Here is a 27,339-nt window from a genome sequence, read left to right as displayed (position 1 = left end):
CAACCCAAGGAGGAATGTTATTTTGTGTGTTTTGGAGGAAGTGGTTCAGGGATATTATGGATTCTGCTTGAAGACTCAAATCCATGTCTATCTATGCCCTTTCCAGCTCTGCCACACTGCCTCTATGATTGCACCCCATCACCTGTGGAGTAAGCCCTATTTCCTAAGCATGGCATATAAGACCCTTCTGGTCTGCATTCAGCCTGTCTGATGAGCCTTGGTTTTTCTTTTTCCTCCGGACACTGTCAACTCCAGCTTCTCTTTAAAGTCTTGCTTTTTACCTAATAGGTCATATGCTTACAGTTTCACACCTCTGCAAAGTGTTTTCTCACTAACTGAAATGCTTTTTCTTCCTTTTTCTGCCTGGTTAATCTATGCTTGTCCTTAGAATCCCAGCTCATGTATTACTTCCTCCATGAAGCCTGTTGGGAGGTAGTTGGTCACTGCACACTGCTTCCCAGAATGCCACCTATCACGTGGTAATTACTTATCCTTTCCACTATGTTCTAGTTAGTCCCCTTCTTCATTGCTTTACCAATACCTAGGACAGGACCTACTATATGCCATATTCTAGGTGAATGTTTCTTCACTCACTCAATAGTGATTTGAGCTATAATGGGTAATGGAAGCTGAGATTTTGAGTTAAAGAAGAATAACAGTTATAATCTGAGAAAACTCCAGAAGATACCTCAGAAATCTTCTGTGGTCAAGCATTCATTTATATAGTCATTGCTTTTGGGTAGTCATTAAGTACTTGGACCTAATGGGTTTAGTACCCAGCTCTGCTACTTACTTTAGGCTTAATGTTGCCAAGTTACTTACTTCTCTGAACCTCCACCTGATCTATGAAGTGGGGGATAACATTGATGCCTACCTATCAGTATTGCTGGGAGGATTTAATGGAGTGTGTGTAAAAGGACTATCATATATTAAGCACTAATAAAAAGCAATAAAGTTTTCTGGAGGAGTTAATATTTTTACTACCATGGTCTTATATTTAAATTGCATTGAATAGATTGAGCAAAATACTAAACTAAGGACGTCAGTCATGAAAAAAAAGTATAAGCCCCTTGTTTTTTGTGTTACCTTGTGGGTTCATCTTTCAGAATTATTTCTGATACTCATCTTTTTGATACGTAGAGCCCTTGTTAGAAGTGGTAGACTGAACATTTTAAGCATTTACATGGAAATGGATGAATTTTTTTTTTTTTAGTTTATATAAATTGAATGAAAATTTTAAGAAATAATACCACCTTTCCATTTTAAATATAGGGTGTTTAGAAGTGGTCATTATCATAGGGGAAACAGTTGGGACCTGAGAGTTGTGTGTTGCCTCAGAACAATTTAATTACAGGCATATGGTAATCTTAGTGGTGTTTATGAGATGAGTTAGGGAGAAGGTTTACCAAGTAGAACATTTGATTGCAAGAACTGAAGCTCTCCCAGAATCTGTGTAGGTGGGCCTTGTGATATGGTGTCCATATGAGTCTAGAGTCTTCTATGAAAATATTAAAACCATGCAAATGTGCCTGTCCAGCTGCAGTTTGATTTTACATTGATTTAGTGTGCGGCACTTTATACTCTGTGCATTGTTGGGAAACTTCCTAGGCTGGCAGTAATTAAAGGATTTGGATTAAATAGATGTAATGTGAAGTCTGTGACATCTGAGAGTAGTTTTAGTGAGCTTAATACCAGGTGTTTGGAGGCTGGGGATGTTTCCCATGGTTATAAGTCTCCATGCCAAATTTTATTCCAGAAGTTGGCCTGGGAGGGTGTGCTTTGGATACAAATGCAGAAGTAAACAATGACTTAAGAAATTGGCTTGACAGTCAGGGATTTACTTTCTATGTCCCACTCTGATACAGTTCTAAAAATACTACAATTAAGGACAAAACAAAGTATTCTTCAATTCATTAAAACATAATGTGTTTAACTACTAGAGATAGAACAATGAACAAGACGAAAATGGTTCCCACCCTCATGGAGCTTACAGTTTTATGGATAAGGCAGATGTCAAACATATATAACACATCCATATTTATCACACAGGAGCCAATGTGGAGGATCATCAGGCTCTGACTACAGACAAGGTGGTCAGAAAAAGCCTTTCTGAGGACTTGAGAGTTAAGGTGCAGAATTCCAGAAAGGCAGCTGTGTGAAGGAAGGGTCTTTTAGGCAGGGGCTCTGCATATGCAAGAGCTCTGAGGAGGGAAGGAGCACGGGTCTTGCCAGTCCAGGAGAGAGGCCAATAGGGCTGCAATGGTGGAGCGGGAGTGGAAGCAGGAGACCTACCAGGAGGCTGTTGTGTAAGGTGGGAGGTAATGGTGGCAAGGATCAGGGTGGGAGTGGTCAAGAGAGAGAGATGATGGTTCAGGATATATTTGCAGGATAGAACTAGTGAGGCTTGTTGAGCTTGGCAAGGGGAGTAAAGTAGATGGAGAGATCAAGGATGCTCCCAAGTTTCTAGCTTGAGGAACTGAATGGATGTAAGTGCCATTAACCAACGTAGGACATTTTCTGAAGGAAACAGGGAAGAACACACAACAAAGGCCAAAGGAAATATGAAGATTGGCAACCCTTAGTAGAGTCTAGCCACCCACATGTTTTTATTCCCATTCTCTTGCTTTTTACCAAAATAAAAGCTTTTCATCTGCTGCAGACTCTTTGAACACAGTGCAGTCTCTGTGTCATCAATAATTTATGCAGAGTTCTCAAGTAAAAGCGTTAGTGTCCAAGGCCTTGTGATCCTGATCTAGTTTCCCAGAATATTTCACAGGGCAGATATGAAAGGGAAGATTTAAAAACAAAAAAAATCCCATTATTTATTAGTATGGCACAATTTAAAGGGCCATCATTCAATTTTATCCATGATCACTCTCCTTTTTGTAGGTGTGTAATTTAACTATAAAGGTTATCATTCTCCCATGACCTGTTCTGCTAACATCTGCAATCCTCTATGTAGGAAACTAAACAGGTTGATTGGTATGTTTTGCTTTCAGCTGATTTTTTTTCCCCCATAACCACCAGAAAGGTTTTTAGAGGTATAGCTGTATAACCTTCCATCTGACATTGACAGTTGCTTTTTCAGGAAATTATTCACATCTGTTCTTATTCTTTTAATAATAAATAACTTTTTATTTTATAAGTAAACTATCTTCATTGTAGATAATTTGGAAAGTACAGAAAGTTATACAATCATTTGTAATCCCATAATGAGTAAAAAGTTTTTGTCTAATCAGTGTGATGCTCCACTATCTATGTGCAGTTTTGTATCCTCCATTTTTTTTCACTTAACATTTTGTTATGTCTCTTTTCTATATCTTATTAGCTATTATTCGAAGATGACATTTTAAATGGCTATGTACTATTTTATGGCATGGAGCGTTTAATTATTTTCCTTTTGTTGAGCATTTAGGTTATTTGCCAGTTTTCTTAGAGAAATTTTATTTTTTTATTTTAAATTTTTTTTTTTTAAAAGATTTTATTCATTTATTTGAGAGAGAACATGAAAGGGAGAAAGCACAAGAGGGGAGGAGAGTCCGAGGGAGAAGCAGACTCCCTGCTGTGCAGGAAGCCTGTAGTGGCACTCAGTCCTGGGACTCCAGGATCATGACCTGAGCCAAAGGGAGATGCTTAACCAACTGAGCCACCCAGGTGCCCTTTTAGTTTATTTTATTTTAAAGATTTTATTTATTTATTTGACACACAGAGAGAGCAGGCACAAGCCTGGAGAGAGGCAAGCAGAGGGAAAGGCAGAAGCAGACTCCCCACTGAACAGAGATCTCTATGCAGGGCTCTATCATGACCTGGGATGATGACCTGAGCCGAGGGCAGATGCTTAACTGACAGAGCCACCCAGGCATCCCTTAGAAAATTTTTAATTGAAGGACAAAAGTCAGTTTTTTGCAGGACACAGTGTTAAAACAAAAGAAACAGTCCTCTACTCAAATTCAAATAACTGGTAAAGCCATGGTCTTCTCCAGGTAGCTTTAGAAGAGTGCATCTAGATGACAGCAATAACAATCCTAGTTTGCTGGGCTCTCTGCTCTTACAGTACCTTTCTGTGTCCTGGGAGGTGCCCAGGCTAAACATGGACTCCCCTTGATGAGCTCCTCAGTACCATTACTCACTAGGATCTTTGCCCTGGTCCTTTGAAGCCTCTCTGTATTTCCACTTAGGTCTAGCACCTCTGCCTCTTGCCTTGAAGCACTGGCTGGAATTAGGGACAGATAGTCATACGCCTCTTACCAAAGTTCTGGGCTGCTAAATGTGCACTGCTTCCTCCCCAGCCTAGTCCTCCTCTGGGGCAGTCCCTCAGGTGTCAGCAGCTTACCTCCTCCTAGCCATCCATCCACTTAACTGTCTGCTGGGCACCTATCAAGTTCTGGGAATTGGGCTAGAAGTTGGTGATATGGTGGTAAGACAGAGACAGCTGCCCTCACAGTTTAAGCTTGGTGGGAAGTAACTACACGGGGGGGAGTAGAGATTGTTGCATAGGGTTTTGGTGAGTGATGTACCCAAACAGTGTTCTAGATAGTTCTAACCTTTTGTACACATACCACAAACTGAGCACTTGGTGCATTTTTATTTTAAAATTTTACATTTTTATTTTATTTTAAAACCTATACACACATCCCTTTAGGTATGAGCTGCATGTGTCAAAAACTATGAAATAAGACAAGAGAACACCATCAGTGGAGGAGAGGCATGGCTTGGTAATGCTGCGTCTCTGCTGGCCTTTTGTGTTTTTGGAGTTGCCGGGCTATATCCTTGGGTGCTGCAGTGCAAGCTCATTATAGTCCTTTGAGGGTTAGGAACTGCTCTTCCCTGCTGTGCTTGTGACAGGAGGCACGCCCATGCTGAAGGTGGAGGTGGTGGACCTCGGCGTGAAGTCGGCCTGGAAGGTGACATTTATTCTTGTGTGTTTCTCTCCACTTCTTAAAAGTATACCATGAACACAGAGTAAAAGTGAATTTTGCCTTTGTCTGGTCATTCCTTTATCACACTGGGTCTGTACCATAAATGTGCTATTCTTGAAGTCCGGGTACCATGTTGTGTGTTTTTGTTTGCTTTGGTTTCTTTGGTAATTTGGCAAATGTATATTCATAGGTAAGGAACAGAAGAGTTTCACCTGCTAACAAGTTCTATGTGAGCGTTTTCCAGCACATTAATTAATTTTAAAAAACAACCAGTACTTTTGATTGCAGTAACCACTATAGAATTCTCTGCTGGGCATATCAGGGAAGTGTAGCAGACAAATTCATTGGGATTTTAACAATATATCCATCTCATGATATTCCTTTGCAAAGATGAAGACATATGGGCTAGATATGAGGAAAAGCAGATCAGTTAGGAAAACTAACTATTGTATTTAGTGATGATGTGGTACAAGGAACCCTTGGACACACATTCATTGGTTCTGAGTTGACATTATTGCTTTACCTCTTATTAGTCACGTGGCCATGGACAGTTTAATGGTAATAATCGTAATTATGTATAACAGTGGTCATACTTACTTAGTAATTGCACAGTTACTAAAAAGTAGTTCACTATACTTAGAGGAGTGGATTTGATTGATTTAATCCTCTGTGAGTTGTAGGTACTATTATTTTTCCCCAATTTGTATGTGAAGAAACTGAGGTGCAGAGAAATTGAATGAAGAATCCCAGATCGCACAGCTTGCCACTGCTGGATCTGGGCTTTGCACAGGCCATTGAGATTAAGCAATCCATGCATCAACCCCTGTGCTGTACCTAACCTACCTGAGTCCCATCTGGCCCAGTGGGGTAGTGGGAATTTATTTACTTGATAAAGTATGAGGTCCTTGGGGCACCTGGGTGGCTCAGTGGGTTAAGTCTCTGCCTTCGGCTCAGGTCATGATCTCAGGGTCCTGGGATCGAGCCCTGCAGCGGGCTTTCTGCTCAGCAGGAAGCCTGCTCCCCGCCCCCCCGCCCTGCCTGCTGCTGTGCCTACTTATGATCTCTCTCCCTCTGTCAAATAAATAAATAAAATCTTTAAAAAAAAATATGAGGTCCTGTTGATGTGCCTATTTCAGTAAATTCCAAGTCTCCACCTTTCTGTTACTCTACCTTTTTCCTGTTCAAATTGGCAGTTGAACTTTTTGTTCCAGGTTTACAAGCCAGGTGAGATGGAAATGTTGATTTGTGTTAGGTGAAAAAAGGATTTCAGTGCATTACTGAAGTATATTTCTTGCTCAGAGTTGTGGGAGTTATCTTATTAGATTGAGATAAAATAGAAGAAAGTTTAAATTGGAAGGACTCTTGCATATAGAAGGGATCCTTTTACATCAGAGTCACCCTGGGGCAAGATTCTGGTCGTATATCGCAGGATCCTAACTTCAGTCCTGTCCATTTCAACCATGTGTCAGTACCTTGGATGAAGAAAATAGAGGGGAGGTTTATCATTGTCTTGTGGATGATCTAAAGCTGTAGATTTAGTTTTCATTGATTCATTATATTTTATTTTCTTTAATGATTTGAAAGGTAGATTACTTAATATATGATGATTTTAAATTGTGCCTGGTTTAAAGCTTTTCATAAATATGCTTATTGCTGTATTACACTAATTTATCTTGTTATGTTCATTCATTCTTTTTAAAAATTGATGCATAATTGACATATAACATTGTATTAGATTTAGGTGCACAACACAATGATTTGATATATGCACATTCATTCTTAGTATGTCTGAAAGTGCCATTCTTATGCCGTATATATGGTTAATAAATGGCCCAGGATAAAACAAAAACTAGAATATTAAATTTGTTAGGCCAAGAACCTTTTTTTTTTTTTTTTTTTTTTAAACACTCCTCTGTTTTTCATATAGTGTTCAATGTTATGTTTTGGGTATAGTTGATTTTTTTTTTTCTCAATAGTGTTGATTTGATGTGAATTTTTAAAAGTTAAGCCCTAAGCCTTAGGGAATTGTGTGATGTTTGTTTATGTGCTTTGAGTTAGGGCTTCTCCTAAAAGGAAATTGTTTGACTGAGTTATGTATTAAAATGTCTGTGCTTGATTAAAGTTGGCTTGAAATGCCTAAACATAGCAAATAATTGGCCCATTTGAAGATCTCTAACATCAACTAGTTATTATGTTATTTCTGACCTGGACTAAATCGTAGTATAAGGAACTTTTTTATTGAAACTTATTTTTTTCCTCTTAACAGAAAGCTTTGAAAAAAGATAATGATGTAGTAGAAAGAGTGAAGGCACCTGAGTTTTGTCATCATGTAGTATGTGAACATGGGCCTGTCACTTTAACTTGTTGGGATCAACAATTTGTGCTATAAAAATAAAGTAAGAGGGTTAAAAATCATGATCCCTTCCTATTCTTTTTCAAGTCCTATTACCATCTGTAGAGTCTGGCAGCTATAGTAATCCTATCAAAGTGGGATGTTCTGCAGAACCCCAGTTGGTTTGAGGCAGTGCCTCTGACTTCACCGTCTTAGGATAACAGCTGTTTCTTGTGTGTGGGCCACAGATTCCAGGGTTTATATAAGCTGTTGTTGGAAAGCAAGCTTATTTTTCCTAAGTTTTTATTTTTTGATGCTTTATCGTTATATTTGCAAGTGGGTGTCAAGAGTATCAAGAATATTGACTAACTTGTGTGAGTGAGTGGTTGGAATCACATCTGCTTTTTGTTTTTTGAGAATAGATTATTCTTTAGTCTGTCAGGTTATCTGTCTAAATAAGACAGGAAAACCAATAACACATTTTGTTTTTGCAAAAGAGCAGTAATTTCCCATAAGGTTTGCATTTGTATTTTTTGTTTTTATTTCCCAGTAAAACATAAGCATTCAACTTTCTTTAGCTTTATCTGTCTTCAGAAATTAATGAAATCAATTTCCATAAGAAGCAATTAATGTGGAAGACTTAAAATATGTCTTATTTACTATCAGTTTGTGTTACACATCTTTTTTGTTCGTTAGTGGAAACCTCTTTTTCATGAAGACACATTGTTCTTATTTATTTGAAGCTAAATTTGCTTTGATTATCTTGTTCATTGTTGTGAAATTGAGTATCATAATTCTTAAGAGGAAGTCAGGTATCCAAAAAATACTTAGAATGAAGTAAGTCAATCAGAGAAAGACAATTATCATATGATCTCTCTGATATGAGTAATTTGAGAGGCAGGGTGGGGGGTTGTGGGGGATGAGGGAAAAAAATGAAACAAGATGGGATAGGGAGGGAGAAAAAACCTTAAGAGACTCTTAATCTTATGAAACAAACTGAGGGCTGCAGGGGGTTGGAGGGGTAGGGATAGGATGGCTGGGTTATGGACATTGGGAAGGGTATGTGCTATGGTGAGTGCTATGAAATGTGGAAGCCTGATGATTCGCAGACTTGTAACCCTGGGTCAAATAATACATTATATGTTAACCAAAAAAATGCTTAAGAATTATAAATCCCATTTTCACTTCTGTCCTGTATTTTATGAGAAATTAGAACACAGAGAAATTTTAACTCAGCTTCTAAGTCAATTGATTGGCTATATTTATGCAACTACTGTGTGATTGGCATCAAAGAAATATCACATATAATTGCTCTTGAATACATTATTATTTAAAGGGAAAAAAGAAAGAGTGTTCAAGTCAAGAAGGGTTTCTTTGCCTAACATGGCTAGAATGAACAGAGATCAGGTAAAGTTTGATTTGTGTGTGTGTGTGTATGTGTGTGTGTGTATGAAATTCATGCTAATTTTAGACATATAGCTCTAGATTTATTATGGAATTGAGAATTATGTCATCCCTCAGACACTTCATTCCATGGAGGTAGTGTCTCTCTGGTCAGAAGTACCATGGATTATACTTTTGACACTGAATCAAATTCTTACACACCAACTAATTGTTAGTTATATTTTATTTCTGGCTGTGGGCCTTAGGCTTCCACAAATTTTCAGAATTTGTTTGATCTGAAATTTTAAGTTTTTTTTTTGATATTTCATATCCATTTGATTAGTGTGACCAGTTGACACATGTGCAGTGGGATTATTTGGTGTGATGGTCTGGGGTGGCAAACACTGGATGGGGTAGGATGGGTCCAGTAGTGAAAGGCCATAGGTGGGGCTAGGTGCTGGCTCGTTAGAAAAGAAGAGCATATGTGAAATGAAGGTCAAAATGAGTCTGGAGGCTGTGGGATCAGTTGAAGCAGGAAATGCAAACAAGGCAAGCAGCATTATCAGGTAGCTCACAACTACAACACCACTGTAATAAGGGAAAGGTTTCTAATTACAGTGCTGGAGCTGATTTCCCTCTAACTCTTTCATGATTCCAGCTGAGTGTAAAACCTTGGCTCTTTCCAGGTGTTTCGTAGCTGGAAGAGATGTTGGGCCTTCAAGTATGTTCTGAAGTAAGTAAAGGCAGGGCATGAAAATAGAATTATAGAGAACTTGTTATATACAGCATAAGTCTCAAAAATAAACATAAAGCTTCCTCACCCTGAGAGAAACTAAAAACAGGTATTAGAAAGCCAAAGCATTCTTTCTTTGGGTGTGCAGCATTTTAATTTGTAAATCCAGCCCCTGGCCTTTCAAAGCTAATTTATGCATGTAATACATTTCACCCAAAATCATTCTGGGATTTTGGCGGGGGGCTTGGTGGGGTAGGGGACTTGAAAGGATGATCTAATGGAAAAATGAACATGGGAGCTTCCCAAGAAACTTTCCAAGAAGAAGAGCAATGAGTAATAATGATTAAAAAATGTAAACACAGATCTGTGGAACAATATTTGAGTCTAGAAATAGATTCAACAATGTATAAACAATATAATAAAATGTGTTTTCTCCAAAAAAAGAATTGTAGTGGTGTTGAGAAGCTGAGTAGCAATTTTTGAAAAGGTAGTTACATCAACATCATTTACTGTATACTAATATAAATTTAAAATAAATTAGTGAACTTAATGAGTTAATGAAATCAGTGAAAAGAATTCCAATAAAAAATATATATATATTTTTTTAAAAACTAAAACAGGGATGCCTGGGTCGCTCAATTGGTTAAGTGTCTGCTTTTAGTTCAGGTCATGATCCCGGGGTCCTGGGACTGAGCCCCGCATCAGGCTTCTGCTCAGCAGGGAGCCTGCTTCTCCTCCTGCCTGCTGCTCCTCCTGCTTGTGTTTTCTCTCTCTGACAAAAGGAAGAAATAAAATCTTTAAAAAAATTTAAAAAAAAGATTTTGTTTATTTTTTTTAGAGGGAGTGTGCACAGGGAGAGGCAGAGGGGGAGGGAAAGGGAGAGAATCTCAAGCAGACTCCATGCTCAGTGTGGAGACTAATGTGGTGGGGCTTGATCCTGAGATTCTCAGGTAGGACTGGGACCTAATCTGAAACCAAGAGTCGGGTGCTCAACAAACTGAGCCACCCAGGTGCCGCTAGATTTTTTTTTTTTTTTTTCAGTTTTAAAAGAATGGAAGGGGGTAGGTGGGTGGCTCAGCTGGTTAAGCGTCTGCCTTGGGCTCAGGTAATCATCTCGGGGTCCTGGGATCAAGCCTTTTGTCAGGCTCTCTGCTCAGTGGGGAGTCTGCTTTTCCCTCTTACTCTCCTTCTGTTCTTTCCTTCTTAGTCTCTCTCTCTCAAATAAATAAATCTGATCTTTAAAACGAATAGAAGAAATAAAAAGATAGATTTGAAAAGTGTTTAAAATATATGCCCAATGATAATAGACTTTTTCAATATGATAGTACAAAGTAGGAAGATAGATTTGTACCAATATGGCTGAAAAATAATAACTATAAAATATAAAATGATTATTCATTTTTATCCCACAAACATTGAGACTTATAGATGAATGGGTAAAACAAATAATATACACAAAGGGAAATGTAGTTAATGAAGTGAACATGAAAAATGTTTATCATAATTCATAATCAAAGATTTTGCTCAAGTTTATAGTACATAGATATTTTATAATTATTGAGGTCATCCCCTCCTCCCATCACAAAGAAAACATCTCATGTTGGCAGATTTTCAGTAAAACTTGCACAGTCCTATTTGAAAAATAACATCAAAACATAGGAAAAGTGAAAAAATTTTCAGACCCTTTGGCTTAGTAATTCCATCTCTAGGAATCTATCCCAAGGAAATAGGTATACATACCGTGATTAGACCCTGTTGTTTTCCATAAATAGCAAATGATTGGAAATAACTTCAATGTTTATAGAAAAGGAACTGATATAGTATGATGCTTCATCAACATAGTAAAATTCTTTGAGTCATTACAATGAAAAGTATAAAGAATGAATACATGAGAAATACATCTAAGGTGTAATATGTTGCCACGGTATGATTTCAAGAACAGAATAGTAAGTGTGTGTGAAAGCTAAATAGGTAGTAATGAAAGTACTTCCATTGAAGTGAAGGTTTATAGGATATTTTAAAATAATTACAGTAATGTTTAAAGTAATACTCCCTTCCGCATAAACAAATAGGAAAAGGAATCTAATTCCTGCCCTTGTAAAGCACCATGAAATTGAAAGTCCAGGACATGGAGTTTCAGGTTCTTGAGGTGAATGGGTGGTAGATAATTAACCAGATTGACCATTTATCCTTTTTCTTATAGGCCTAGTCTCACAATTCAGCTCTAAAGACTCCTTCACTAATGGGGGAAATAAGGAGGGAGGTTTCATAAGATTCAAGCTTATTAACCCAAGCTTTTCTACTGGCCAACCTGATGAAATTTATTTGAATTTTACTTTCTACAATGTGTGTGTATGTGTTGCAGGGGAAGGGGGACAAGTGAGAGCATAGACATAACTTATGATGCTTTTTAAAAAACCTTTATTCATTTATTTGAGAGAGAGAATGGGAGAGATTGAGAGAGAGAGAGAGAGAAATTGAGAGAACAAGTGGGGAGGTGGCAGAGGGAGAAGCAGACTCCTTGCAGAGTAGGGAACCTGACTCAGGACTTGATCCCAGGACCCCGGGATCATGACCTGAGCTAAAGGCAGATGCTTAACCAACTAAGCCACCCAGGCACCCACTTAGGATGCTTTTACAAGTAGTTTGATGCAAATGACTTATCACATAAAATAATTAGATACCCAAAGAACAACTTGTATAAATGATCTGAACCCCAGATTTACTGTTAAGAAAAAATTAGATATAAATACTCTACTTTGCAGAAAACATCAGTCAGTGAGTTTGAATTTTACTTCCTTGAAGGTACACAGGAGGAATATAAGTTGAGGTAGTACTGTAAATTGCAGGTCTGTAGCCATTGCTATGCCAGAAAAGAACATAAGCAACAGTTACAGTAGTTGTTACCTGGAGAATTGATGTGGAGGACAAAGCTTAAGAATTCAAGCACATTTTCAGATTGTATTCTTAGTTTGTTTTCTGTTCAAAAGGGTACCTTGTTTGTCACTGATTTGTTGGAGTATTAGTCATCTTGGCCTACCATAACAAAATGTCATAGACTGAATGGCTTAAACAGTAGAATTTTTTTTCTCAGTCTGAAGGTTGGGTTCCAAGTTCAAGGTGAAGGGCCATTCATTTCCATGGTGGGGGCTCTCTTCCTGGTTTTCAGACAGCACCTTCTTGCTATGTCTTCAAGTGGCAGAGGGAGAGGGAGAAAGCTGTCTGATGTCTCTTCTTCTTAAGGGTGCTAATCCCATCATGAAGGCTACATTTTTATGACCTCATCTAAACCTATTACCCCCCAAAAGCCCCATCTTTAAATACCATCACATTGGGGATGAAGGCTTCTTTCTGCATATGAATTTTAAAGACTTTATTTATTGGAGAGAGAGAGAGAGAGAGCAAGAGACAGATCATGAGTGGAGGGGTAGGGGCAATGGGAGAGGGAGAAGCAAACTCCCCACTGAGCAGGGAGCCAGATGCAGGACTGGATCCTAGGACCCTGGGATCATGACCTGAGCTGAAGGCAATTGCTTAACCAGCTGGGCCCCTCAGGTTCCTTCAACATAGGAATTTTAGGGGGACACAATTCAGTCTATAGCAGATGGTAAGTAATCTTGCCAACAAGGACTCTATCGTACTTTTTTAGCCTCCAAGCAGAGAGCGCATTCTAATTACACATGTACTGCCCTGGAGATCAAAATCCATATTGGTTAATTAAAGGTGGTAGCTTGTTAATCTTTCGTTCACTGTGACATGAAATTCAATCACCTTTTCATAGTAATCTATGGGATTTTGTCACTGAGTTATCCTTCTGTTAGAATGCTAATAAGCAACAATAGCGGTTCAGTTTATGTATTTAATTATTCTTTTTCCCTTTTCTGGACATTAACATATTATATGTATGCTAAATTTTCTAGGATATAATAAATTTGTGCGATCTCCTCAAAAGATATAATTACACTAGCTTATCATAGGTGAATTAAGTTCAGATTTTTTGTAGGGAAAAAGTGAATGTTTTTGTATTCTGTACATCAAACATTGAATAGATACCAGGACAAGAGACAAAGGAAGAAATGGCACATACATCCTAAGTTTAGCCAGCACTCCTTATAACCAACCTACTGTGTTTTTTCTGTGCTAACAGTGGGTTAGTTCAGTCACTTCAGCTAGAGTTATTGGTGTCTTAATGCCCCACGTAGATAGAGTGGAGCACAGAACGCTGGGAACTTTCTTTTGGTTTTTTACATCTTTCAGGAAGAAGAAAGGAAAAGAAAGTTAAGAATTCCCTTGGCTTTGACTTTGCTAAGACCTTTCTAATGAATCTCTCTCTAATGATATTTCAAAGTACTGAGGTTTTTTTTTTTTAACATACTATGATAAGACATGTCCTATAAATGGAAAAATATCTCAATCATATAAAAATAAAAAACAACTGGAAATAGAATCTTAAGTGTTTGTTTTTGTTCTTGTTTTTGAATTTGACTTAGTTCTCTTTTGAGGTTCTAAGTAGAATTACATAAGAAAGAAAATATGGGTGATAAGGTTCTTTTTATAATATGAGTGATGATTTTACTGTAAATGATAAAATGCAGCTCCTTTTTTTTTTTTTTTTTGGCTTAAGCCTAGGACAAAGATAAAAAGTTTTAAGAATGATAAAGCTTGTGTTTCCATTCATTGTGTTTCATTCATTTGAGAGGCAATGGAAGATTTTTATTTTTATATTTGTATAAAATAATTATATCTGCTACTTTCTTGGTTTCTTTTTCTATAGAAGCATCCTTTACTAAACACTAACTCAGAAAATACTTGTAAAACTGTTATTCTTCAGTGTCTTCTTTACCTGTGAGACATTATTTTTTTGCTAGTGTATGCCATTTATAGCAATTTCCAATAAGTATTATTTATAATAATCTATATCACTATTTGTGTATAAGATTTGAATTCCACTAATTTTCCACACATTAAATCCCTATTCAGGGAGATAATTAAATTTCCTCATATTTATTTAATAATTAATATAGCTATGACAATAAAATATGGCATTTCTTTAAAGATGTTTTTTGTTTTGCTGCCTTGGCTTTTTAATATGGTATTTTACTAAACTGTAAAACAAAATTGATCTTGTTTTGTTGAACTTAAAAGTTTATGGGATGATGTATATGGGAAAGGTTTTTTTTTTTCCTTTCTTTTTCATTATCTGGTTCAACATTCTGGTAAATAAATACATATCCCTTTGCTTTTCCTAATTAACACTTTCTTAGAACATTTTACAGAGAAAAGTGATGTAATTATCATAAAAAGTCAGCAAAAACATTAATGAAATATCAAGGTAATTAAAAAACTACTTTCCTATAGGCTTTTGTCAGGGGCTTGCAGAAAAGTCTCAGAAGAATTTGCTTTCTTCACAGCTATTTAATTAACTTGAGAAAAGTCCCAAGTGTACCCTTAATACAAATAAGCTTCACAAAAGGTGGTGGCTTTAATATATACAAGGGTGTCTTCACTAGTGGCAAGACCAACACCAAAATGCTGTGTTTTTCAGGGGGCAATTTGGTTATAATTTCTTAATTTCAGCAGAAGTTTAGGCATATAGACAGGGTACTTTCTTTGTGAACTTTGCCAGAATAGCTCCTAAAATCATTCCTTATACTGGTTGCTTCATAAAACTGTTTTATAGCCAAATGTTCACCAATTTTCTTCCAAGTCGTGTATTTCCTGGCCCAGGCTTCTTCAGGGAAAAGATCTCTTTAGGTAACATTTGCTCCCCAGAAGTGTGCCTGTGGGAGAGGACGTTTATCTGCAATAATTGTAGGGTTTCCTAACAAGTGTGTGCCATGGAACAGAAGTAGATGGATCCCGGCTGTGTTCTCTACAGGCCCGAGTGTACTGAAGAAACTTAACACATGTTCACTAAAGCAAAGCAAAATGAAGAAAACTGGACCTTAAAGAGGAACGAATAAGTAATCACAATCTGTATTTTGTTTTTGTTTTGGGTGTATCTCTTAAATGGACTAGCACTTACAGAGCACACTGCTCTGATTGATACTCCAGAGGCACTTTCGCTTATGTTGTTAGTTGTTGTTATTATAGTTATTGGTGTTGCTTCACATATATTGTTAGTTAAGTCTTAGAGTAACCTTGTGATGTTCAGCTATTTTTTTTAAGATTTTATTTAATGATTTGAGAGAGAGGGCATGCACGCACGTGCGCGCATGCGGAGGAGCAGAGGGAGAGAGATAATCTCAAGCAGACTCATGACCATGAGATCATGATCCGAGTCAAAATCAAGAGTCAGATGTTTAACCCACTGAGCCACCAGGCACCTGGATTCAGCTGTTTTTCTAGTTATACTGATAAGGAACTGAAGTTCAGGGGAAGCATTTGTCAAGATTCCATAGCTGGTTGGGAATAAAACTAGGAATTTGAGGGCCTTTTCATTCTAGTTGGTTGGCTACCCTTCTATACAGTGTTCCCCCTTCCTTTTGTGTTCTATCCAGTGCAGGCTGCATATGTAGAACAGAAAGGAAGGGATTTTGCTGAAAATCCTTGTTTTCTTTTCTGTGTGACTCAGCCCAGTCAAGATTACCGTGATTCTACCACAGTGTAATCCAAGTCACCATTATTTTTGCCCTGGAACACAGCAGTAGCCTTCTGACTGCAGGCTCTCCCCGCTCACAGCAGCCAGTGATCTTTTTGAAATGTAATTTGGATCATGTCATCCTTCTGCCAAAAACCTTTAGTGATTTTCCATTGTACTTAAAATAAAATCCAAAATGCTTATTTTGGGCTACAAGACCCAATACATTCTGGCCCTTGCTTATCTTTTCCTCGCTTGTTTAGTGTCCCCTAACCATACACAGTTCCTGGAATGCCTCGAGCTTTTTCCTTGCCTCAAAACCTTGCATTCACACTTTTGTCTGTAATTAAAGTTCTTTCTGACTACCTTCAACTGACTGAGCCTTCAGTTTTTAGCCCAAATGTCATTTCCTGAAAAGATACCTTCTCTAACCTCTTAATCGAAGCCCTCTTGTTTTATTCATATTCTTTTTTTCCCCTGGCATTTGTAATTTTCCTTTACATTCCCTTAATAAGTACCCTTTAGAGAGCCCTTGCAGTGTGCCCGTCACTGAGTACTGTGTTTAGCCCTGTTTATAGATGAGGGAAGTAAGATGCTGTCCCAGATTACAGTAATTTGTGAGCCTGGATTTCAATCCAGGCTTCCTCCACAAGACTGTAAATTCTAGGAGGGCAGGAACCATGCCTGTGTGTTGTGACATTCCCAATGCGTGGCGTGTGGTAGGCTTTCAACAGTTGAACAAATGAACCCCTGGTGATGACTTGTTTTCATAAGAGAGTTATTGAAATGTAGTTAACATATATAAAATCTACTCTTTTAAAGTATGCAATTCAGTGGTTTTTACTATTTCCAGAGTTGTGCAACCATCACCATCTAATTTTAGAATGTTTGCATCACTCCTAAAAGAAACCCTGTACCCATTAACAGTCACTTCTCATTTCTCCCTTCCCCATTCCCTGGAAACTGCTAATCTACATTCTGTCTCTGTGGATTTTCTTATTCTGGAAATTCTATGTAAATAGAATCATACAACATATGGCCTTTTGTGACTGGCTTTTTTCACTTAGCATAATCTTTTCAAGGTCCACCCATGTGATGGCATGTGTCATGCTCCATTTTTTTTTTTTAATATGATTCTTTTATACAGATGGAAATATTGCCTGTTATTTATCCATTCATCATTTGATGGGGATTTGAGTTGTTTCTACTTTTTGGCTTTATAAATAATATTGCTGTGAACAGTTGTGTGCCAATTTTTGTGAGGCTTTATGTTTTCAGTTCTCATAGGCATATACTTAGGAGTGGAATTGCTGGGTCATGTGGTAAATCTGCTTAACACAGATTTTGAAGAATTGACAAACAGTGACTAAGACCTGGCAAAGAAAACCAGAGCTGGATAGTAGTTAAAGAAGTAAAGACAGACTTTATTCAGGACTATCGCAGTAGGGGAAAGAGACTTTGCTATACAACTGAAGTCAATTCTGACTACAACAAGGAAAAGTGGGGATTTATAGCCAAGGAGCAGGGTAGGGATGGAAGGAAATCAGTGGTTGGAAAATTACTATGAGGGTAGGGTTATCTTTGCTGAACTGACCTAACAGAATTCTTGCTGAAGGCAGGCCAGGAGGATATTACATGGGGGATGGTGGGGGGTGAGGAATTTGATCAGATACTGAGGATGATCAGATATCAAGGGTGGGGGATTCTGGCTAAACCTACTTAACAGGATTCTTGCTAAAATTGGGCAATGCAAAGGCTCACATGCAAGTCCAAAAGTCAAGGCCTACATGGAAAGAGGATTCAGAGGGAACCTGATTAAGATTTGGTTAAAGAGAGACTTGTCAGACCCTTAACAGACAGTTCATGTGTTACCTTTCTAGTACCTTTCCTCAACTGTATCATTAAGGAAGCTAAAAATCAATTCTCTTAAATTCCCTTGAATTCTCCACAGTGCCATTTCATTCAGGATCCAAAAGATATTTATTGACATATGTTGGCTGGGCTGGGATACAGTGTATGAGTGTTTTCTTAGAGCTGATAAAGCTGTTTAATTTTCTATTTCATGCTTACAAATTAGTATCTTTGTTTTGTTTTTAGAACTATATGGGAAGGTTTAGCGAGTCTGATAATTTAGACCTGTTTGGAAATCTCATTTATGGTATAAAGAGTGAAAGACAACGTGATGTATTATTGTAGGGCCCACAGTTTAGGACACTGGTCTCATTTAAGTAAATTACATAAATGTACATTTTAAGCATAATGAATGTATTTTCTTTCTTCCTTTTCATTTTTTACTCTTCTTCCCTTTTATAAAAAGCATTTCCTTTCTATGCCTCAGGGTGGGTGGTGGCTCTGATTCAGTACTAAGTTGTTTTCATTACTATTATTATTTTATCCCACTTAATGCAACATTGTTAGAATAGGTTGTTTATAAATTAATAAGCCATTGATAAGAATGATTTTAATTTTCTCGTAAACTGTTTCATCCTATGTTTCTTTCTGCTTTACCATCACCCATCTACAAGATGTCACAAATCTTTAATACAAATTCAAATTTATTCTGAGAATTTAGCAGTGCTCCTGAAAATAATAATTGGCCATCTTGGGGAGTTGGGAATCCAGAGTTGTTACTCAGTTAGAAAAAGGAAGGCCTCCTCTGAGTGACTAAAGCACAGCTTCCTAAACTTCACCAAGGTTAACTGGAGCCTTTTCTGTGCGGTAAGTAACGAATTTGTGCCAGCTCCCATTGTAATGATTATAATTGCTTGGGTTACATTAATATTCATGGCACATGCCTCGCACCTTATGTGGTGCTCATTTTCTGTGTCTTTGACTAATGTACCATTTTGCCTTTCACTTTGGCATGGGGAACCATGATTTTAGAGGATGTGAAGCAGAGAGCAGCTGAGGGAAGAATGAATACCCAGAACCCAGTCCCAGGATTAACATACTGATGTAGATATTCTGAGAAGGGATCTTTTGAGTCAGGCTAAAAGGAAATGCCAAGTGGAGCTGAAGCTGACCTTGCCCTGGCACGTGATATTCATCGAGGAGGTGTTTAGCTTCACTAGACTACATTTTGTTCTCGGGTTGCCAGCTGCCTCGAGCCAGCTGCTTAGGCACAGCTAAAATAAAGGCAAGAAAATTTTCATTATGTATTTGATATTTGAGAATCTGCCAGTGATTTCTTTCTTTTTTTTTTTTTTGCCAGTAATTTCTAAAGCTTAGAATGTTGGCAGCAGCATATGAATGAAAGCTGATACCTTCAAGATCTAAAAGAAAAATAGCTTATCCTTCTTGCCTCTGCAGAATGATTTTTAAAAGGCTGTGCCTTCTCTCTTTGGATACTTTTTAGAGGAAAGGGGAAAAACATTTTTCATTTTTATTCTTGTGTAATGTGACTAGATGTAATTGAATTTTAATAAGTACGTTGCAAACATGAATGGGCAGGACAGCCATGTCAAGTTTTGTGGATTTAGAATCACAGAAAAAAGTAGCTACTGGAATTTAAATGCCATCCCACAGTGGACCTTCCAAGCAGAAAGTTGATGTGTAATTAAACCCTTTTCTTCCACTACCAGCTTCTCCACTGCATCCTAAACTTGATGTCTATCAATAGATAATAGCACTCTTCTTTGTATTCTTTTGGCTGATTATTATTATTGGAAGACTCCCTGACTTGTTCCTTCTCTGGAGCCTTTGGATGCTCATGCTCATGAGAGACACAGGCCTATACGAGCATCTGAAGTTACATGAACCCCTCGGTGCATGTGGAAGTAGTTTGGTTCATGGGTTTTCAGGGCAACCCTCTCAAACCAGGCCCTACAATAGATTATAGGCTCTTCCCCTTTGTGCAATGTTTCTCATGTTTCTTTGTCAGATGCCCTAGAGACAGATAAGGGAATGGATGCCCTAGGCAGATGGGGTCACAGGCCGAAGCTCACTGCTGAAATGGAATCCCCTTGAAGTCCTTTGAGGTTAATTTTGCGTTTTGCCTTTTAGTATATCAGATGATTTTAGTATCAAAATATTAAACTGTCATTTAATCATCAAATAAAACTGATGCTCCAGGAAGGTATTATAGCATGTTTAAGTTGGGGTTTCCTGATGTTACATGCACCCCAGTTGGGAGAATTGTGGACAAAGTGTGACTTCGGGGAAATTTTTACCTAATACTCAGTCCTTTGTTTGAAATGGACCTGGTAGATACCAAGTATTCTCAGAGCATGTAGTGGTAGAATTTTGGGTAATTATTAACTTATTTCACCTGTCTATTCATAGTGTTGTGAAAAGAGGTCAGATTGAAAGTACAGAAGTCTGAGTTCTAGATTTGGCTATTAACTTGTGACATTGGACAGGTCCATTTTCCCATTAATAAAATGAGGGGGTGAATTATGAGAGAAAACGCAGCATTTTGCAAAATATGTTTTGTGGATTATTACTTTCTAAAGATATTTTAAGGGTGGTTGCGGGGGGCTGGGAGGAGGGGGAAATGGGGAGTTGTGGTTTAATGGGTTTAGAGTTTCAGTTTCGCAAGATGAAAAGTTCTGGAGATGGGTTGCACAACTGTGTGAATGTACTTAACGCTGCTGAACTATACACTCAAAAATGGTTAAAATGATAAAATTTGGTTATGTATATTCTACCACAATTGGGAAAAAAGTATTCTAAGAGCTCCACCAGTAAATAAACATAAATAGTATAGTAAATTCCCCTTCTGGAGAATCACAGTGCATTCAGCTTGTAGACGCTTCTAAGACATCCTGTACTGAAAAAAAAAATCTGTTTAACCTCCACCCAGTATTTCTCAAATTTCCCCTCCCCCAATTCAACTAACATCTCTGAATTGCCTATGAAACTTAAATTTTCAAGATTCCCATTTGGGAAATGGTGTTTTGAGGTTTTTTTCCCAGCTCCAACATGTTCTCATTCTTCAAAGACATCAGATGATAATATAGGCTATTCCAAAGTAAGGTCTAGGTAGTGCAATTGTTGAAGATTAATTCAAGGCTTCCCAATAAGGTGGCTTGGAGCTGGGAGTTAACCCAATCAGCAAACCAGTTGGATAAAGATCTGGTAATCAGATCTGTAAAAAGTTACAACTGAGCATGAAATGTCTGGTTCTTCACATGTCATGTTCAGCCTGTGAAAGAAGCATTAGAAGCAAAATAAACTATGTTCCATTTGATTTTCCTTTAAAAAATATACTAAACTATGTTCCATTTGTTTTTTCCTTGGCAACAGTTTCCATTTAAGGTAAACCAGGAACTGTCTTTATCTGTGGTTATTACTGGCCTTTAGACCTAACTGGAAATCTCCAGTAGTATGAGAGTGAGGGTAAGAGTTTTCTTACAGGATAATACTCTTCCACAGTTTATTTAATACACTTAGTGACTGACTCAACAGCCTCTTATTTTTAAAGTGAGAAAATATATACTAATGTCATAAGCAGAATAATTTTCATTAATGAGAGAAATTTTTTTAAACCTTTCATTTCCTAGAGGAAAAATTATCTGGGGCAGTGATATAGTTTGGATATGGGGAAGGAAACCATATTCATATTAGTGTGTTCCTAAATATGGTATAGATCAGTGTGTGAAAGCAACATTTCACTTTAAGACCTCTTAACTGAAGTCATCCTTAGGCCTTTCCCTCTACCCGATTCCCCTCAGTTGCTCTTATTCTATAATATTATATTCTGAATGGTTTGCTTAAAAATTTTAGACTGAAGGGAAAAAAAAGAGAACAGGTTAGATTTGAAAATAACCTACATCATTGTTTAGTTAGTGTTTCTACCCAGCTCAACTAGAAATGAAGATTGGTTATGATCTGCGTAGTAATAAATGTTTTGATTTCAGAAATGCCAAGTCTTCTCTAGATTATCTTTTGCACTTATTGCCATTTTTTCCTTAGAACAACTCTTATTTTTGCCTTTATTCACACTTTACTATTTTCTAAGAATCCTGTTGGAGAGAGTTCAAGTTTTAAAACTAAACATAAATTTACATCCTTACTTAGTGTCAGGAATCTATGTGAAATCCCATGGACAACCTCTTTTGGGTTTTGGAGGCAGAGGTTTAATTACTATCTATTGATTGGGTTTGCTTTTGCACTTCTTGGGACCTGGGCAGGCAGAGCTAGTAGCTCCTTCTAGCAGAGCAAGGTGGGTGCACAGGAGCCAGAATTGGGAGAGAGAGGCAGCCCATGTAACTGGTCCAGCTTCAGGGGTGGATGAAGGAAATGAAGAGTGTCACAGCAGTCCAGAGTCCAAGGAGGTGCTCAGGCAGTGAGGCACATGGTAGGCATTGCAGAAGGGAGCTGGGGACAAAGAAAAGGGGGAGCATAGTGGCTAAAAACTGTAGATTTACGATTATCAGAAGTCTAGGTGGGCTGTGCTGGTACCTACCAGGGAGCACTGAGGCTGGTCTTCTGTCTTTGAAGAACAGGACTGAAGAGGGAAGGGAAATTAGCAGGTTACTGGAATGAGGCCTGGGGGAAAAAAAAAAAACAAAACAAAAACAGAAGAAACTCCATAATAAACAGTGGGAGAAAGCAGTGGGCTATTTAACCATACCTCCATACGGTCTACTGTTGGGTAGCAGTTGAAGTGAATGACGTAGGTCTGGATGTTCTGAAATAGAAAACTATCCAAAATATTAAGTGGAAGTGAAAATTATAGTTTCTGGGGAAAAATGTACCATCTCAGTGAAAGGAACCTGGGGATGTGGTAAAGTAGAGCTCTATTCATATGAATGATACGGACATCTCAGGCATGCTTTGTGGAGACAGTATGTGGTTTGCCTTTTAAAAGTTTTCGTTTTTCTGTCTCCCTGAGAATGTCCATGATTATCAAGTAATAACTACCTAAAGCCGCCGAATGTCGCTAGTACTCCAGAAGAGAGGCAGCCTATCATGGAGGGCTGGGTGAGAGGGCTTTGGGGCTCAGACTTCAGATCCAGGCGGCCTGGGTTTAAATCCTGCTTCTTAACCCTGACTACTTGTTTGACTTTGAGTAAGTCACTTAACTCCTCCGTTCCTGTTCTACCATCTGTAAGATGGGGACAATAGTACTTATTTTACACAGTAGTTATGAGGATTAAATGAGCCAGTATTTGTAATATGTATAGCACAGTGTCTGGCCCATAATAAGCACCAAACAAATGTCCATTAAACAGATAAAACACATTTTTTGGTCAGTTTCTCTTGACCAGTCAGGAACCAGTCTCTGACTTTCCTTTCTGTTTCATGTAGATGTCTTTCTCTTAGGGTATTACATTTAAAAAAAAAAATACTGTTTCAATCATTATGGAAAAAATATAGTTAAAATTCTTGTTAGATCACTGGATTGGATTATTTTTTACCTTAATCCTTCTGAAATTAAGGGGAAAAAATCACACTAATTACTTTAAACTGGCTATTTTATGCATTTGTCCTCTAATGGTATAGAAGTAATATTGTTGCCTAATTTTTTTTTTAAGATTTATTTATTTGACAGAGAAAGACATAGGGAGAGAGGGAACACAAGCAGGGGGAATGGGAGAGGGAGAAGCAAAGCAGGCTTCCCACTGAGCAGGGAGCTCAATACAGTGCTCGATCCCAGGACTCTGGGATCATGACCTGAGCCAAAGGCAGACACTTCACGACTGAGCCACCCAGGCACCCCACATGATTTCTTATGTACCATTAATCTAGTATCTAGTTTGGGTGGCGGTCTTTTTTCCCTCTTGGATAATGCTTTAATAGGAAAAGTAAACCACGCAAAAACTGTTTCTAGGCTCCTGCCACACCTACACCAAGAGCTAATCTGACAGAAGATAATGCAGTTTGTACATTGTGAATGGCCAGGCCCAATAGGTACATGGAAAAGAAAAGTCACTAGATACCCTGTGACTTCAAATAATGAAGTAGAGTGATAGACTTTTGTTTTAATAAGGCTTTGAGAGATTAAATGTCCTAGATCTTTATAATGCCATTAGGTAAAGTTAAGGAAACCATGACAAGATAAATAAATAATGGTGTTCTAGTTAGAATCCCTGCAAGATTTAGAAATTTGGCTTCTCCTGAGACAGCTATACTTAGCTGACATGTTTGTTTGCTAGTAAGCAGTGAAGCTGAGGTGAATAATGCTCCTTTTGTACTTGTACTCTTTTGGGTACAGATGTACAATTTCATAGAATGATTTTAAATTAATTAGCACTGGGGCAGAACTATGAGATGATATCACAATTTGGCTTATCAAATGAATTTAATAATTTTAAGTACAGTTAGTTTATATTTTCTAGCTCAATTCCAAGAAACTGAACACTTAAAAATTATTTCTTGGTGGACATGATACCAGTGGTTTGCTTATAGGGCGAAAATAATTCTTATCCTTTCCTGAGGATTTTCAGGAATGAAAATGAAAATAATTGCTGTAAAACACATTGCAAATCTGTTCAAGTATATTCTATTCAAAAAAACATACTGACTAGTATCCTTCATGTTGCCTAAGTATGTAAGAACCCATAGTTTAAAGGTATATAATTTTTAAACTTTTTGAATATACATTGTAATGCTCAGCGAATTCATCATGGCAACAATTTTTACTTTGCTCCATGGCAGAAGTTCTAGGTGCTCGTTATTAGTGAGTTGAGTCCTTTGTGATATGAATTACGGTGTTTGTAGTTTTTAGCTTAAATCTTGTGCTTCATTTGTCGTTGGAGATTTGTCGTCTGTCTTAGAGTTGAAAAGGACTTTAGAGTCCAAATTCTTCAATTTATTAATGAGAAAAATTAGCTCATAGAGACTTTAAGCATTTGGCTCAAGAGAGAGCAAATTGGATCCCTAGATGTTTTCTGGAAAGAAGTGTTCCACTTAGCTAGTAGAGATTGAGAGGCAGAGGAAGGAACCCTAGTTGCAGTATGTTTATGTAATGGTTTTACACAACACTGACACAGAATCCAAAGCATGGTTTGTAGCTTCTTAATGTTGAGAAAGTACAACTTAACATTTCACCAATTTAATAGTAGAACAGAAAAAATGAGAATCTCAAGAACTATAATCCTTTTTCCAACCTTAGTTTTAGGAGCGTTGCTGATTAGGTGTATTAAGCTAATCTGGCAGCACAAATTAATTGCACTTATTGGGTTATTATATAAACATTGTGACTCCAGGTTATCATGTTACTTTCATTTTTCCTAATGGAGTTATTATACTATTATCAACTTATTACTGTGCAGTAACTGACATTATTTAAGCAACACTGCTTAAAGCCCGTGGTGAAGCACTGAGATTCATGCCCATCCGGAAAAAGCTGAATGCCAAGAAGGATGCTCTGCATCAGGGTCATTCCTACTGTTATAAAGCATGAAAAAGAATGTAACAACAAAGAGTCATGGTTGTATGAATGCCTTTATGGGTGATAAAGTTTGAATTAGCATATGCAGAGCATTCTAAGACAATTAATGTCCACTGTGTGAGTTAATTGGTTGGGGTGAATTCTTTCTTCGTGTTTCATTTGCCTTATAATTAGCTGTAGCTCAGCAATTAAATCATGTCACCAGCCCACTGTGATATTGAAGGATGGTGATAGTGCGTGGGTGGGTGGCACAGCTCCATACAGACTGTGCATATTAAATCAGAGTTGCTGGCTTCCTAAATGGCTCTCCTTCTTGGGCTTGGGAGCAGTTTTTTAACTTCTTGAATAATCTATGTGTTATCCATATACAGTTGATAAATGCACTGAAACAAGTAATTCTGTACACAATTTTGACTAGCAAGACTGTAGCATTGTAAACATCAAGAATTGTCCTCATGTACCATCTTTCTGAAACTGGAATTCAGATACTTATAAATGTATATAACTTTTCCTATTTATTTCTCCTAGAAAACTTCCTAAGAAAGGTAGGAGAGTTTTGTTGCTCTTGTTGTTGCTGCTGTTAATCTGTCAATATACCCTTAAATATCTCATTTAAACAAAAATGCATCAAAATATTCTTTTAAAAAAATTCCCCAAAATTGCTGCTTTAAAAAATGTCTCATTCATTGAAGTAAAAAATTAGCATGTATTGGTTGTTTCTAAATCTATGTATACATTGATTGGTTCCCAGAATAATACATGTGCGTAGAAGATTTCAGACTACAGAGAATGTAGAAAGTATAAAATGAAAGTTCCATGTAATCCCACCTCCAAAGATTACTATTATATGATTTCTAGTTTTATGTCATGCTTTGAAAATCTTTGCTCCCCACCCCCCACCCTGATCAAAAAACAACAATGCATATAGTAGAAACTTTCAAGACTGCAGCGAAGGAAAAAAAAAAAAAAGACAAAAACCACATGTAGTTCTACAATTCAGAGGTGAGCACTATTGGAAAGTTTGCCTTGTAACCTCCACGTATTTTTCTGTGCTTAGGAACTGCACCTATATAGTGAGCAAATTTTTGAATAAAAGGTGTCAAACTATTAAGTTATATATTCTGCTATTTAAAAAAGATTTTATTTATTTATTTGAGAGAGAGAGCAAGCTGAGAGGGGGAGGGCCAGAGAGAGAAGCTGACTCCCCACTGAGCAGGGAGCCCTTCACAGCAGGATCCCAGAACCCTGGGATCATGATGTTAGACAAAGTCAGACACTTAACTGACTGACTGACGTTAGCCAAAGTCAGACACTTAACTGACTGAGCCACCCACGTGCTCTCTATTTTTTATACTAAAAGGTGGTAATCATTTTTCATGTCATTTATGATGTGATTTTTAATGGCTATGTACTATTCTTTCATAATGGGTATATAGTGTTTAACCATTTTTCCTCTTGGATAGTTAGTTTTTTTCTTTCTTTTAAAATAATATATTTATAAATATATTTTGCCAAATATCTTGAATTCCTAGATGCATAGTAATTAAAAAAACAACAACTGATATATGCTCAATTCAGATGTACAAAACTTCAAAGATGGACAAGTAGATGAACAAGATTTCATCATTTTTAGGATGATGTTAACAACTATATTTGAAAATGACAAGTTTAAATCTTTTAATTTATATAGATAATATTCTAGGTTTAAACATCCTGTGTTTAGGTATTCAAACTCTTTAGTTGAGTGTATAATCACCACATTTGCACAGGGGAAGCCTTGTAAGTTATATGTTTTAATATATTATTATTTATGTCCCTGAGTTTTATATCCATTGAATGTTTGGAGCTGTGTATATCATACCAGAACCTAAGTCCAAAGTGAAAAATAGTCAAACACAGCATTTATGGGATTCTCAGTAAAAAATATGACAAGCTTTCTTGGGTATGGTAACTTTAGGATGCTTTCGATTTCTTTGTTTTAGCAGACCTCACTCTAGTAGAAAATATGTTAGTTATTTTGTTTCAAAATAAAAGCAAAAATAATTATAACTTGAA

The 27,339-nt window shown here is 37.3% G+C and overlaps 1 protein-coding gene across 10 annotated transcripts in view; it reads left to right on the top strand.

Moving 5' to 3' along the window:
• The window catches only part of ST7 (suppression of tumorigenicity 7), a 237,560-nt gene that overhangs the window by 79,368 nt on the left and 130,853 nt on the right, over positions 1–27,339 (top strand). The window contains exon 1 of one of the 10 annotated variants that reach the window (XM_032870836.1): positions 17,345–17,473. The exons of the other annotated variants lie outside the window; for them this stretch is intronic. The gene's annotated coding sequence lies outside the window, so the exon portion shown is untranslated. Of the gene's footprint in view, positions 1–17,344; positions 17,474–27,339 lie in introns of those variants that run through there. 10 annotated transcript variants of the gene reach the window in all.

The sequence above is a fragment of the Lontra canadensis genome, unplaced genomic scaffold (assembly GCF_010015895.1).
Source record: "Lontra canadensis isolate GAN:19392208 unplaced genomic scaffold, GSC_riverotter_1.0 scaffold2, whole genome shotgun sequence".
In the NCBI taxonomy this organism is placed as follows: Eukaryota; Metazoa; Chordata; class Mammalia; order Carnivora; family Mustelidae; genus Lontra; species Lontra canadensis.
The sequence above is the reverse complement of the archived record's forward strand: the minus strand, read 5'-3'. Positions and strand labels throughout refer to the sequence as shown.